The 13,318-nt window shown below is 43.1% G+C and overlaps 1 long non-coding RNA gene across 1 annotated transcript; it reads left to right on the top strand.

Moving 5' to 3' along the window:
* The first annotated feature begins 1,857 nt into the window (after positions 1 to 1,857).
* On the top strand, positions 1,858 to 11,573 carry LOC121637298. Its single transcript, XR_006009825.1, has 3 exons — positions 1,858 to 1,870; positions 2,926 to 2,929; positions 11,503 to 11,573. It is a non-coding gene; the product is annotated as an uncharacterized LOC121637298 (long non-coding RNA).
* Positions 11,574 to 13,318: the final 1,745 nt, after the last annotated feature.

The raw sequence follows: 13,318 nt of genomic DNA on the forward strand, positions 1-13,318 counted from the left end.
TTTTCCTTGGAAGTTTACACCCCTCTGGAACAACCCTGACATCCTGCAAAACAAAAAGCTTATCAATTTTACTCAATGGAAAAATAAAGGAATAAAACAGTTAGAGCATACAATAGAAAATGGAAACTTCTTCTCATTTAATATTCTCACTTCACAATATGGAATCTGTAGCAAAGAATCTTTAGAATATCACTAGCTTAAATCTATTATATGTAAAAAATATACCATTAATCAATTAAACTTACAGCTACCTATTAGGGTGGCAGAATTCATGAATCTCAATGCCCCAAAGCTATTATCAAAAAGATATAGACTATTATCTAAACTAGAAGACTCAATATGTCTTCCAACTTTAAAATGGGAGGGTGACTTATCCAGTAACTTTAATAAAGATAAATGGTCACAAATATGTTTAAACATCTTTAAAATGACTAAGAATTCAAATATTCAACTGATACAATTCAAAATTCTGCATACAACTCATTATACAGGACAAAGGATGTTCAGAGTGGGTCTGTCACAATCAAACATCTGCCCACACTGTAATGAAAACACACATGACAACTATCTCCATGCCTTGTGGTCCTGCACACCTGTCCGCAGGTTCTGGCTTCAGGTATGTGTGGACATGTCAACATGGTTTAAATGTAATATTCCTGCAATCCCTGCACTATGTCTACTAGGTGACTTGGGTGACATTAATATGGCAATTAACTCTGCACACATGATACACACAGCATTATGCATCGCAAAGTAAACTATCCTTGTGAACTGGAAAACCAAAAATAATAATGTGTATTCAGCAGTTTAGGAATCTCTTAGCTGACCACATCAGTAGTGAGACAATGTCTGCCTCCTCAAAGAACTATTTAGCTGAATCTCATTCCCTCTGGTCCCCTGTGCTTAGTTCCATCACTTGGTGTAGGTGGAGGACTGTGACCTTGTTGCTATGGGGGTTGGGAAATGGCCGGGAGAGACTGGTGGTTGGGGATTCTTTGTGGTTTCCCGTGGTGCGGGGCCAGGCTGCTCTGCGATGGGGATGGCTCTGGGTCTGGCCCTGTCGGGGGGTGTGGGGGCCAGTGGTTGGAGTCGCCTCGTGGCAGGGGGTGAGGCCACTGGTGGCGCCTGGGTTGGTGGGCGTCGGTCCTGGGCCGGGTGACTGGGCTATTCCCGGGCGGGCCGGGCGGGGGTTCTGGGCTCTGGTGCCTGGGGGTGGTCCTCCTCCCTCCGGGGTGGTGGGGTCAGTTTGTGCTGGGGGTCTGGGCCTGCCCGGATGTGCTGCCATGGTGTGGGTTGGTGCATGCCCTGGTGTCTGGTTGCCGCCTGGGACCCAGGGTATGGCCCGGGGGCAGGAGGGGTGTAGGGGTTTGAAGGAGGACTGAGTGGGATTCAGGAGGTGCTAGGGTGTGAGACAGGGATGCTTGTATGTTGTGTGTGTGTCTATACTTTGGATAATGTTTGTGTGGGTGTGGGGGTATGTTTGTGTGTGTGCGTATGCATGTGCTAGGATGAGTGGGGGTGTGTCTGGGGAGTGAAAGTGGGAGGGTTGTATGCTGTGTGAGTGTTTATATTGTGTGGGTGGGGCTGAGGAGGCATGCATGTGTTAGGATGAGCGGGAGTCTGCAAGGAAATAGGTGTGTGCATGTGTTTCTGTGTGTGGTTGGGGCGGGGTTAAGTGCACTTGTGGCTTGTGGGGGGGGGGGGGGGTCTGCCGCTGTCCCTATCCTCTCATTCCCCGTTAGGGGTGTGGGAGGGTGGGTACTTTCTGGGGTCGGTGATGGCTCACTGGCTGTGGTCCCTGAGTGGCCCGGTCATGGGGGGCGGCCTCTCCTGGCCTGTCTTGCCCTGGGGGGCCTTCTGGGGAGCGGGGGTGCCTAATGCCACTAGAGGCTCACCATCCAGTGGGAAGTTTGCTTCCCTCTGGACGTACATCCCCGGAGCCCTCTTATTTCCCGCTCTCTCTGTCTCACACACACACACTCATAGGGGGCCATTCAGTGGTCTCCTTGGATGCACCACGTGGCAACTCGCCTCTCAGTTTTAATTGCACCAAGACACCAAAACACAAGAAACACAACACACAAACAACACCTGGGGAGCATGGCAAGCTGTGCATGTTGGGCGGGGCCACTTAGGTGGCCCGGCTCCTGGCTCATTGCAGTCACTGCCCCTCAATTTTAAATGCACACAACACACACTACATAAACAGTCAGGAGCGGGGAGTGAGAGGGTATCGGGGACCTTTCACACCCCTGTTCTCCCTGTGTGTGGCCGGGGCGGGCGGGGTGGGGTGGTGTCCCCGGGGCCGGGCCCCAGGGTGGCTGCGCTGGTCGGCTGCTGGCTTTGTGGGTGTTGGGTCAAGGGGGGGTGCTTGGGGCTCGCTGTCCTCTGGTCCGCCTGGGGTGTCCCCTACGGGGCATGGTGGGTGGGTTATGTGTGATGTGACTGTGTGAGGGTGAGTGCTTGTGGGTACGGCACAGGGGAGGGTGTGTGTGGGGTTATATGGGGTGACGATTGGAGTAGGTGGGGAGTGGGGGGAGGAGGTCGATGGCGCCCTGGAACCCAGGGTGTGCGGCCGGGAACATTGTGGTGTTTGCTGGCCTACGCCGGGTGGCTGTCTGGGGGGGCCTGGTCCTCCTAGGCATGTTGCGGGCCCTCTGCCTTTGGGGGGTGGGGCGGCCGCCTCTGGGCTCCTGGGGCCCTGGGCCCTTCGCTTGGGCTGCCCTGGGTGGCCGGTCCCTGGTGGGGCCGGCGGCTGCTGATCTTGGCCCACTGGGACCTGTGCCCCAAGACTGTGGGGGGCTCTTGCTGGGGCTCTCCTCTGCCACCCTTCGGGTGGGGCTGGAGTCGTCTTCGTGGTGGGGTAGCTGGGGTTGGTGCTCCGGGGCTGCTACTGGGGGCCTGGTCTGCCTCTGACCTCCGTAGGGGCGTGGTCGCATTTGCACAATCTCACTCACCACTCTTCATCACTAATCACTCCTTATTCCTCATTCTCTGCATGATGACACAGTCACTGAGTTGTCCAGTGGGTTTTAATACTAAGCGATAATTATTTATTTATTTATTTATTTTTTTTCCTGTGAGTTAGTATCTGGTCGCTGTTATGTCTTTTTGATTTGGTTATTATTTAAAAACTCTTAATGACTAGCAGCCCTGTTTTTTCTGTGTGTGTGTTTTTGCTTTCGTAAAAGTTGTAGGAAATTTTCTGGTGTGTTCATGTACAGGTGTAACAGTTTGTTGTCTGGTGATGGTGTGGACTAAAGGGTCTTTGCCTTCTGTCTGTGATCTTTTTGTCTCCTTTCTTCTTTCCCTTTTGCTCTTTTTGCTATTTTCCATCTTTTTCTGTCCCCTCCGGTCAGGTCCAGCAAGATTACATAGATTCCGTGATTCAAAGTAAATAAATAAATAAATGTATCAGATTATCAAGAAGAGCCTTACCCATAGGCCTCCCCTTGGCAGAGCAAATTTGTTCAGCACAATACAGCAACCAGATTATCATTTTGCTTGCTATGAAGCTGGACAGGACAAGTAAAAAAAAAATAAAATAAAATAAGGTACTTAAACATTTCCACCAGGTTATCAGAACTAAAAAAGGCTAAATTATGTCCACCTGCTAAAAACAGTAGGAGGTTGGGCGAGTGGTCGATGTTGCCAGGGCTGGAACATTGGGGTGAGTGCTGGGTTAATTGTCGGGGGGGGGGGCTGGGCTGGTCAAGGAACTGTTTTATGAACTGTTAATAGAGTGCATTTTTATTTTGTAAACCCTTTGTGATCCATTCAATCTGTACATTTTTTGCTTTCTGGTATTATTTTGAAATGGACAATTTTTATTAAATAATGTTATGAAAATCCCCCCAAAATTATTATATACTTTGTCAATCATTATTGCACTCATGCAGTGAAAATGATAAAAATGCACCTTCCTCCTCTCCTGTTTTTTTTCTGCAATAATGAATAAACTATATACATGTGTATATAATAATAATAATAATAATAATAATCATAATAATAATAATAATAATAATAATAATAATAATAATAAAAATTGGGTCAATGTGAAACCTTCCCTTGAAGGACAGAAATGTACTCCTACCGTACCCCATTTTTGACAGTGTGTAATGTAATGCAAAAGATCTTCCCCCATCAGAAACCCTTTTTACTCTTTTGCGTAACCTTGCAATACTTTTTGCCCTCAGAGACTCTGTGAAAAGCCTTACCAAAGGAGTAAGCCGACTATCAGTGGAAAATAAAAAATGAAAGAGTTAGTCCTAGATCTACAGGGTCGTAGCATGAGAGATAACCTAGTTATTTCAGGGATCCCTGAGCAGGTGGAGGAAGATACAGAAGTAGCTGTAAAAAATGTATTAGAACCAACCTGAATCTTCCATAGGAAAAGGTAAAAGCCATCTCCTTTCATCAAGTTCACCGCATAGGGGAAAAAAAACGGAGGGCAGAAAGTAGCTAAATTTGTTCTCCACAAAGAAAAAGAGGGGAAGCGTTGCAGCAGACAGCTTGGTGGGACTGACCTTAGCATGAGCGATCAGTTTACCAGAGAAATCCTGGAGCGTGGCAAGATCTTGTTCCCCATCAGAAGATAATTCCTAACGGAGGAGCCCGCGCTGCCATCTCGGTGGAAAAACTTTACGTCGATAGACAGCTACATCGTGACCATAACACCACTCCCTTGCTCTACTGACCTCAGATATGTATCCACACTCTGCACACTTTGCAGGTGATATAAATGCTAATCAGACCCACTGGGCTAAGGTCAGAGAGTTTAATGTTCATTCACATTAGACAATAATACTGCCAGTCTCTAATGTTCACGAAAATGGACTTACTTTTTATGGGTTCATTTTCTTTTTTTTTACCCACTTCCCCCCTTTTTCTGTCATTTTCCTCACACTTTATTCTTCTTTTTCTCTCTCTTTGCACTCTTTTTTGTTTTTCTTTTTTCTAGCTGCCACCTCACAAAACCATATAACACTGATGCTAAGCTGCACAGTACATTTAGTAATACCTGTATATATATATAATCCAACACTCACATTTATTATTCCAAGCACATTTCATAGCATTCAACACAGGCACACAACGTTACGTATACAAATTCATACACTTACACACACACATACATACATACATACACATTTATATCAACAAGAAGCATCCAACACTCGCGTTTTCACCACAAGCATGACCATACTTAGATTTATCATGTGGAATGCGCATGGAGCTGGGACCAGAGAGAAGAGACTAAAAATCTTTAATAGATTAAAGGATCTGTAGGCAGACATTGTGTTCTTACAGGAGATTCATATGACAAAAACATCAGTGAATGCCCTCTCTACAACACAGTTTCCTCATTTTTACTCAGCCTGTTATAACTCCAGACAGAGAGGGGTAGCTATTTTGATAAATAGAAAAGTAACATTCACAGAAATCAGCGTTATCACAGATCCAGAAGAGAGATTCATCATAGGCAAGGCAAGGCAGTTTATTTGTATAGCACATTTCATGTACAGGACAATTCAAAGTGCTTTACATAAAACAAAGACATTACAGGTATTTAGAATAGTAAATCATAGTAAAATTATCTATTCAAAATATGAAGTTATGCTTAGCTAACTTATATGGCCCAAATATTAATGATCCCTCCTTCTTTCACTCTTTTTTCACATCATTTTCTGAACACGTAGATAGCACACTAATCGCAGGAGGGGATTTTAACATGAATCCGGGATCAGCTGATATAGTAACACTGTAAACCATAAAAACTGGCAATCCATAAACACTGTTAAACAATATGCTGTCTTATCATCCTAATATCTGAGAGTACACCTTCTTTTCCTCAGTTCACCATTCATACTCTAGGCTAGATTATTTTCTGGTTAGCAGCTCTTTGGTAAGTGAGATTTCAGAGACCCAGATTCACCCCATCACTATCAGCGACCATGCACCAGTTTCCTTCACTCTGAGGAACACAAGAATCACACCACTGGCTAAAAGCTGGAGATTTAATACAGTGTTGCTTAAAGATCCCAACTTTATAAAAAAAGAAAGAAAACTAAAAAATATTAGAATTAGAACTAAGAATTAAATCATCACTTCTACAGTACAGTGCTTCACCAGATGAACCAACGATGAACCCAATAAGGAAGGCTAGACTTGAATTAAATGAAATAATTAACAAGAGAAAAGAGTTTTCTGGTGCAACGCAAACGCTTGGAGACATTTGAACACAGTAATAAATCTGAAAGATTTTTAGCTTAGATTTTCAGTTAAAAATAAATAAGGAAAAATCTACCATATCAGCTGTTAAAGATTCAGTAGGTAATATTACGCATGATCCAGAGGCAAAAGCAACATCTTTAGAGATTTCTATAAAACGATATCCATCATTGTCTTAACAATGTTGATCTTCCAGGTTTACAGCAGGAACAAGTCACGGCCTTAGATTCCCCCCTCACAGTGGAGGAGCTACATGAAGCCCTTAAACATATGCCCTGTAAAAAGCCCCAGGTCCGGATGGCTTCCCAGCAGAGTTCTATAAAGAATTCTGGTCAAAACTGGCCTCTACATTTTTCAAATTGGTGACACAAATAAAGGAAAATGGTTACTTACCCCCAAACATAAACTCTGCCACAATTACTGTACTATTAAAACCAGGTAAAGACCTCACAATACCATCTAGCTACAGACCCATATCACTGATAAATGCGGACCATAAAATAATCTGCAAAGCATTAGCTGGAAGGTTAGAGAAAGTAACCCCTCTCATTACACACCCTGATCAAACAGGCTTTATAAAGGGCAGATATTCCTCTGTTAACATGTGTAGACTAATTAATATAAAAGATTATTCTACCATCAATAACCTGGAAACAATAATGATTCTTTAGATGCAGTGAAAGCTTTTGATCATGTTAACTGGAAATATTTACTAGCTACTTTAAACAGATTCAGCTTTGGACCATCTTTCATTAACTGGATTAAAATCTTATACAGTTCTCCTAATGCGAGGGTCAGAATTATCAAACCTTTGCAAGTTTTAATTTACAAAGGGGTACCAGACAAGGTTGTCCACTATCCCCCTCACTTTTTGCTATATTTATTGAACCGCTAGCCGCTGCAATTAGACAACATCAAGCTATTAAAGTCATTCAGCCCAAAAATATATTTCATGAAATAAGTCTTTATGCTGATGACGTTATACTATTCCTAAAGAACTCACAAACCTCTCTATCTGAAACAATCTCACTAATTAATAAATTTTCATCACTCTCGGATTACTCCATTAACTAATCTAAGAGTGCAGTTCTACCCATCATCTGTAGCTTTCAAAATCTACCCAACATCTCTTTACAATCAGATAACATTAGATACCTGGGTATAAATATTCCCTTCAGGGTATCAGAACTAACAAAAAGTGATCACATTCACCTTCTTAAGACTATAGAAGATGATCTTGCTCTCTGGAAATCTCTACCCATTTCACTCATGGGGAGAGTTGCCACTATCAAAAATTATGGTTCTACCAAAAATCAACTATTTGCTTTCTATGAATCCTATGAAACCCCCCTCCACCTGGTTTAAATTGCTAGAATCACACATCTCCCGATTTCCCTGGAAAAATAAACCACCCCGGATCAGTTTAAAAACTTTACAGAATCCAAAGGTTAGGGGAGGATTAGACCTGCCTAACTTTCAACATTAATTCCTAGCTAATATGTCCTAAAAAGGCTCAAACCTAGTCTACTAAATGACCTGTAGATAGATATAGAACAAACATTTTGTGACAATTTGGAAATTTCAAAATCTTCCTTTTTTCAGCTCAAGTATAAAAAAGCTAAAGTGCTAAAGTATCAACATCAGCATTTCTCTGACAGCCTGGTGGGAATTTCTCAAACAAAAAAACAAAAAAAAAAAATAAATAAAAAAAAAACAACTCCTCAATAATACCATGTAAACTCACACCCATCTGGAACAATCCTGATATTCTACTAAACAAAAATATGCAAAATTTTAACCAATGGATTAACAAAGGAATTAAATACTTTGAACATATTATCTATAACAGAAACATTTTATCTTTTAATACACTCTCATCACAATATGGGATTAACGGCAACAGATTCTTAGAATATCAACAACTCAAAACCATAATACACACAAAATTCCCCCTTCACCGAACAGACCTGGAACTTCCTCCTGTGGTAGCAGATTTTATGGACCTCTGTACCCCAAGATTACTTTAAAAAATATACAGATTAATGTTAAAAATAGATGATTCAAATTCCCTACCTACTTCAAAATGGGAGATAGATTTATCCATCGATCCTAGTCAACCATATTGGCTACAAATATGTCTTAATACCTTTAATTTGACAGACAGCCCAAATTTACAACTCATACAATACAAAGACCTCCATAGAAGGCATTACACAGGACAAATGATGTTCAAAATGGGTCTTAATCACTCAGATATCTGCACACAGTGCACAGGTAACACAGCAGATGATTACCTACACACTTTATTGCTCTGTGCATCTGTCCAAAAGCTCTGGAATAAAGTTTGTGAGGATTTATCAATATGGGTTAGATGTAACATTCCTGCATGTCCTAAATTTTGTTTACTGGGTGAGCTAAGTGACATCAATATAGACACTAACAAAGCACACATACAGTGTGTGCAGAATTATTAGGCAAATGAGTATTTTGATCACATCATTCTCTTTATGAATGTTGTCCTACTCCAACCGGTACAGGCTTGAAAGCCTACTACCAATTAAGCATATCAGGTGATGTGCATCTCTGTAATGCGAAGGGGTGTGGTCTAATGACATCAACACCCTATATCAGGTGTGCATAATTATTAGGCAACTTCCATTCCTTTGGACAAATGGGTTAGAAGAGAGATTTGACGGACTCTGAAAAGTCAAAAATAGTGAGATGTCTTGCAGAGGGATGCAGCAAGCAAATTGCCAAGCTTTTGAGGCGTGATCATCGAACAATCAAGCGTTTCATTCAAAATAGTCAACAGGGTCGCAAGAAGCGTGTTGAAAAAACAAGGCGCAAAATAACTGCCCATGAACCGAGGAAAATCAAGCGTGAAGCTGCCAAGATGCCATTGGCCACCAGTTTTGCCATATTTCAGAGCTGCAACATCACTGGAGTGCCAAGAAGCACAAGGTGTGCAATACTCAGGGACATGGCCAAGGTAAGGAAGGCTGAAAAACGACCACCACTGAACAAGACCCACAAGATAAAACGTCAAGACTGGGCCAAGAAATATCATAAGACTGATTTTTCTAAGATTTTATGGATTGATGAAATGAGAGTGAGTCTTGATGGGCCAGATGGATGGGCCCGTGGCTGGATCAGTACAGGGCAGAGAGCTCTACTCTGACTCAGACGCCAGCAAGGTGGATACTGGTATGGGCTGGTATCATCAAAGATGAGCTTGTGGGACCTTTTCGGGTTGAGGATGGAGTCAAGCTCAACTCCCAGTCCTACTACCAGTTTCTGGGAGACACCTTCTTAAGGCAAGGCAAGGCAAGGCAGTTTATTTGTATAGCACATTTCATGTACAGGACAATTCAAAGTGCTTTACATAAAACAAAGACATTACAGATATTTAGAATAGTAAAAGGCATCAACACATAATCAACACATAATCACAATAAAATAATAAATTACATTAAAATGATTAAAAGCAATATAAGTTAAAAAAAAGTTACCGTGCAGATTTCATGCATAGGCGCATGAGAAAAGAAAAGTTTTTAACCTGGATTTAAAAATGTCTACATTTGGGGAAAGTTTAATCTCCACTGGCAGTTTGTTCCATTTGTTTGCAGCATAACAGCTAAATGCTGCTTCTCCATGTTTAGTCTGGACTCTGGCCTGGACTAGTTGACCAGAGTCTTTGGATCTAAGAGCTCTGCTAGGTTTATATTCTCTGAACATATCACAGATGTATTCTGGGCCTAAACCATTCTGGGATTTGTAAATGATCAGAAGGGTTTTAAAATCTATTCTGTGACTGACTGGAAGCCAGTGTAAAGATTTTAAAACTGGTGTGATGTGTTCAGATCTCTTAGTCCTGGTTAAAACTCTAGCAGCAGCGTTCTGGATGAGCTGCAGATGTTTAATGCTCTTTTTAGGAAGTCCTGTTAAAAGACCATTACAGTAATCCAGTCTACTGGAGATGAATGCATGGATGAGTTTCTCTTGGTCTTTCTGGGAGACTAAACTTTTAATTCTGTTGATGTTTCTGAGCTGGTAAAAAGCTGTCTTAGTGACAGCTTTGATATGGCTGCTGAAAGTCAGATCTGAGTCTATCAACACTCCCAGGTTACGAACTTGGTTGGTAATTTTAAAGCAGTGGTACAGGAAGAAGTCAGCATCGTTCAAGAAAAACATGATTTTCATGCAGGACAATGCTCCATCACACGCATCCAAGTACTCCACTGCGTGGCTGGCCAGAAAAGGTCTAAAAGAAAAAAAAATAATGACATGGCCTCCTTGTTCACCTGATCTTAACCCCATAGAGAACCTGTGGTCCCTCATCAAATGTGAGATCTACAGGGAGGGAAAACAGTACACCTCTCTGAACAGTGTCTGGGAGGCTGTGGTTGCTGCTGCACGCAATGTTGATCGTGAACAGATCAAGACACTGACAGAATCTATGGATGGCAGGCTTTTGAGTGTCCTCGCAAAGAAAGGTGGTTATATTGGTCACTGAGTTGTTTTTGTTTTGTTTTTGAATGCCAGAACTGTATATTTGTAAATTTTGAGTTGTTATATTGGTTTCCCTGGTGAAAATAAATAAGTGAAATGGGTATATATTTGGTTTTTGTTAAATTGCCTAATAATTTTGTACAGTAATTGTCACCTGCACACACAGATATCCTCCTAAGATACTAAAACTAAAGAAGCCCCACTCCAACTTCCAAAAATATTCAGCTTTGATATTTATGAGTCTTTTGTGTTCATTGTGAACATAGTTGTTGTTCTATAATAAATTTAATACTCAAAAATACAACTTGCCTAATAATTCTGCACACCCTGTAGTCCTTACGGCCTTATGTATTGCAAAAAAAACTATTCTAGTGAATTGGAAGTCTAAAAACAATCTAAATATTAACCAGTACAGAAATCTTCTGTTGGATCACATCAGTCTAGAGACTGCATCGGCATCCATTAAACACCAATCAGTTAATTCTCAGTCTCCCTGGACCCTGCTGATTAGTCACATCATGTAGTGGGAAAGGGTGCTGAGGTCTAGTCGTTCCATGGGGGTCAGGATCAGGGGCTGTCGGGGGGCTGGCCTGGGGCTGGGTGGCTGGGTTGCTGCGGTGGGGGCCGCGGGGGGGTTGGGTGCCCGAGGGAGTCCTGCTATCTGGCAGCAATGGGACCCACCACCATCTCATGGCTCCTTCCAGTTTTTAATTGCATTATAAATAGTCCACTACAGCACACAGAACTCAGGCGGGTGGGCAGGGGGGTCTTCCTACGCCCTCGTGTACTGGGATGCGCTCGGGGCTGCTGGGGGTGGAGGTTCGGTGCCTGCCTGGAGTCCTGTGCAGGGGGCTGCTGGGCGCAGTTTGCCCTGAGGGTCGCCCTCTGTGCCACATCGGGGGGCTGGTGAGACCTCAGGGAAAATGTATGTGGTTGTGTGGGTGTGTGTATGTGGGGGGGACTGCTCAGTCTGCGTTGGCTGTCCTGGGCTTGGTGCTCTGTGGACCTGCTGGGCTGATGCGGCACTGACATACACTACCGTTCAAAAGTTTGAGGTCACTTCCCTATTGAATCCCATGGCAAAGTGACCCCAAACTTTTGAACGGTAGTGTATAAAGACTAAAGAAAATAAGATCACAATAAAAATTAAAGCCGCAAGCGGCATCCATCGGGTCCGAGCATCCTGGACCCCGCCACCCGTCTCATACACCTGTTCCTAGCATGGTAGGTAACCTGGTAACATGGAAAGTAACATGGTAAAACACCCAGCTGAAAATCTGAAATGTTGATATACTTAGTTAGCATTTTTTGCTTGCATGCTAATTCTGCTAGCTAACATGCTATGTTGCCATGACAACAGGTGGTGCAATGCGTTAATGACCCAACAAGTATGAATCCTGTCAAGTTTGGTGCAGTTCCAATGCATTCCTATGGAGATATGAGCAAACCGTGTTTCATGGCGAGAAGGCTTTTTCCGTCGGTTGCTACGGTTACAGGCTTTCTCCTATTAGAAAGATTTGAATAGCGTTTGGTCCCCAACTTGTCAGGAAGGTTCCCACCAAGTTTGGAGTGGGTGGCACGAATCCCCTCAGACTAGTTCGTTCAAATGGCAGTGAAATCCAAGATGGCGGGCACCCCGTTGCCATGGCAACAGGTGTTCGAATGACTTTTTTGCTGGACTTGGGGTGTTACACGTATGAATCCTGTGAACTTTCGTGCAGATCCCATGTATTTCTATGGAGATATGAGCAAACCGTGTTTCATGGCGAGAAGGCATTTTTCCGTTGGTTGCCACGGTAACACGCTTTCTGCTATAAGAAAGATTTGAGGAGCGTTTGGTCCCCAACTTGTCAGGAAGCTTCCCTCCAAGTATGGAGTTAATCGCACGAATCCCCTCAGACTAGTTCGTTCAAATACGATGTGTGTAAAGTGCCAAAAATGGCCAAAAAATGGCCGCACACGCCAAGATGGCGGGCACGCTGTTGTCATGGCAACAGGTGTTTGGTTGACTTTCTTGCTCGACTCGGGGTGTTACACGTGTGTGCCGAGTTTCGTGTTCCTACGTCGAAGTAGACTTTCGGGACCCCATTCATTTGGGGATTTTTGGTGTCTCTAGGTGGCGCTGTTGAGTCAATTTTGCATTGAAGTCTATGCGGACTTTAGAATATCGCGATTTTCACCGGGCTTGATGTGTGTGCCAAGTTTCACAACTTTTCATGGGTGTTTAGGGGGTCAAATTTGGCCTCGAAGCGCTTAGAAGGAGGAGGAGACTAAACATTTAAAAAACAATAGGGTCCTTCCATACTTCGTATGGCACGGACCCTAATAATAAGAATATCAAGGGCAGCCATGTATACAACATGTCTTCCTTGGTACGGCAAATCTGTCAAGCAAAATATGGCACACAGACCACCATTCTGTGTGTTAGGATGCTGGACAGGACAGGGTAAAAAAAAAAAAAAAAGCAGCTCATTTATGGGCGTGGCCTGATTATGTAAATGAGCAGCTTCAACTGTTGTGGGCGGAGCTTAAACACAGATTTGTGTCATAAAAAGCGTAGAATCCTTTGATGCCTGAT

This window comes from Melanotaenia boesemani, chromosome 3 (genome assembly GCF_017639745.1).
Source record: "Melanotaenia boesemani isolate fMelBoe1 chromosome 3, fMelBoe1.pri, whole genome shotgun sequence".
Lineage (NCBI taxonomy): Eukaryota > Metazoa > Chordata > Actinopteri > Atheriniformes > Melanotaeniidae > Melanotaenia > Melanotaenia boesemani.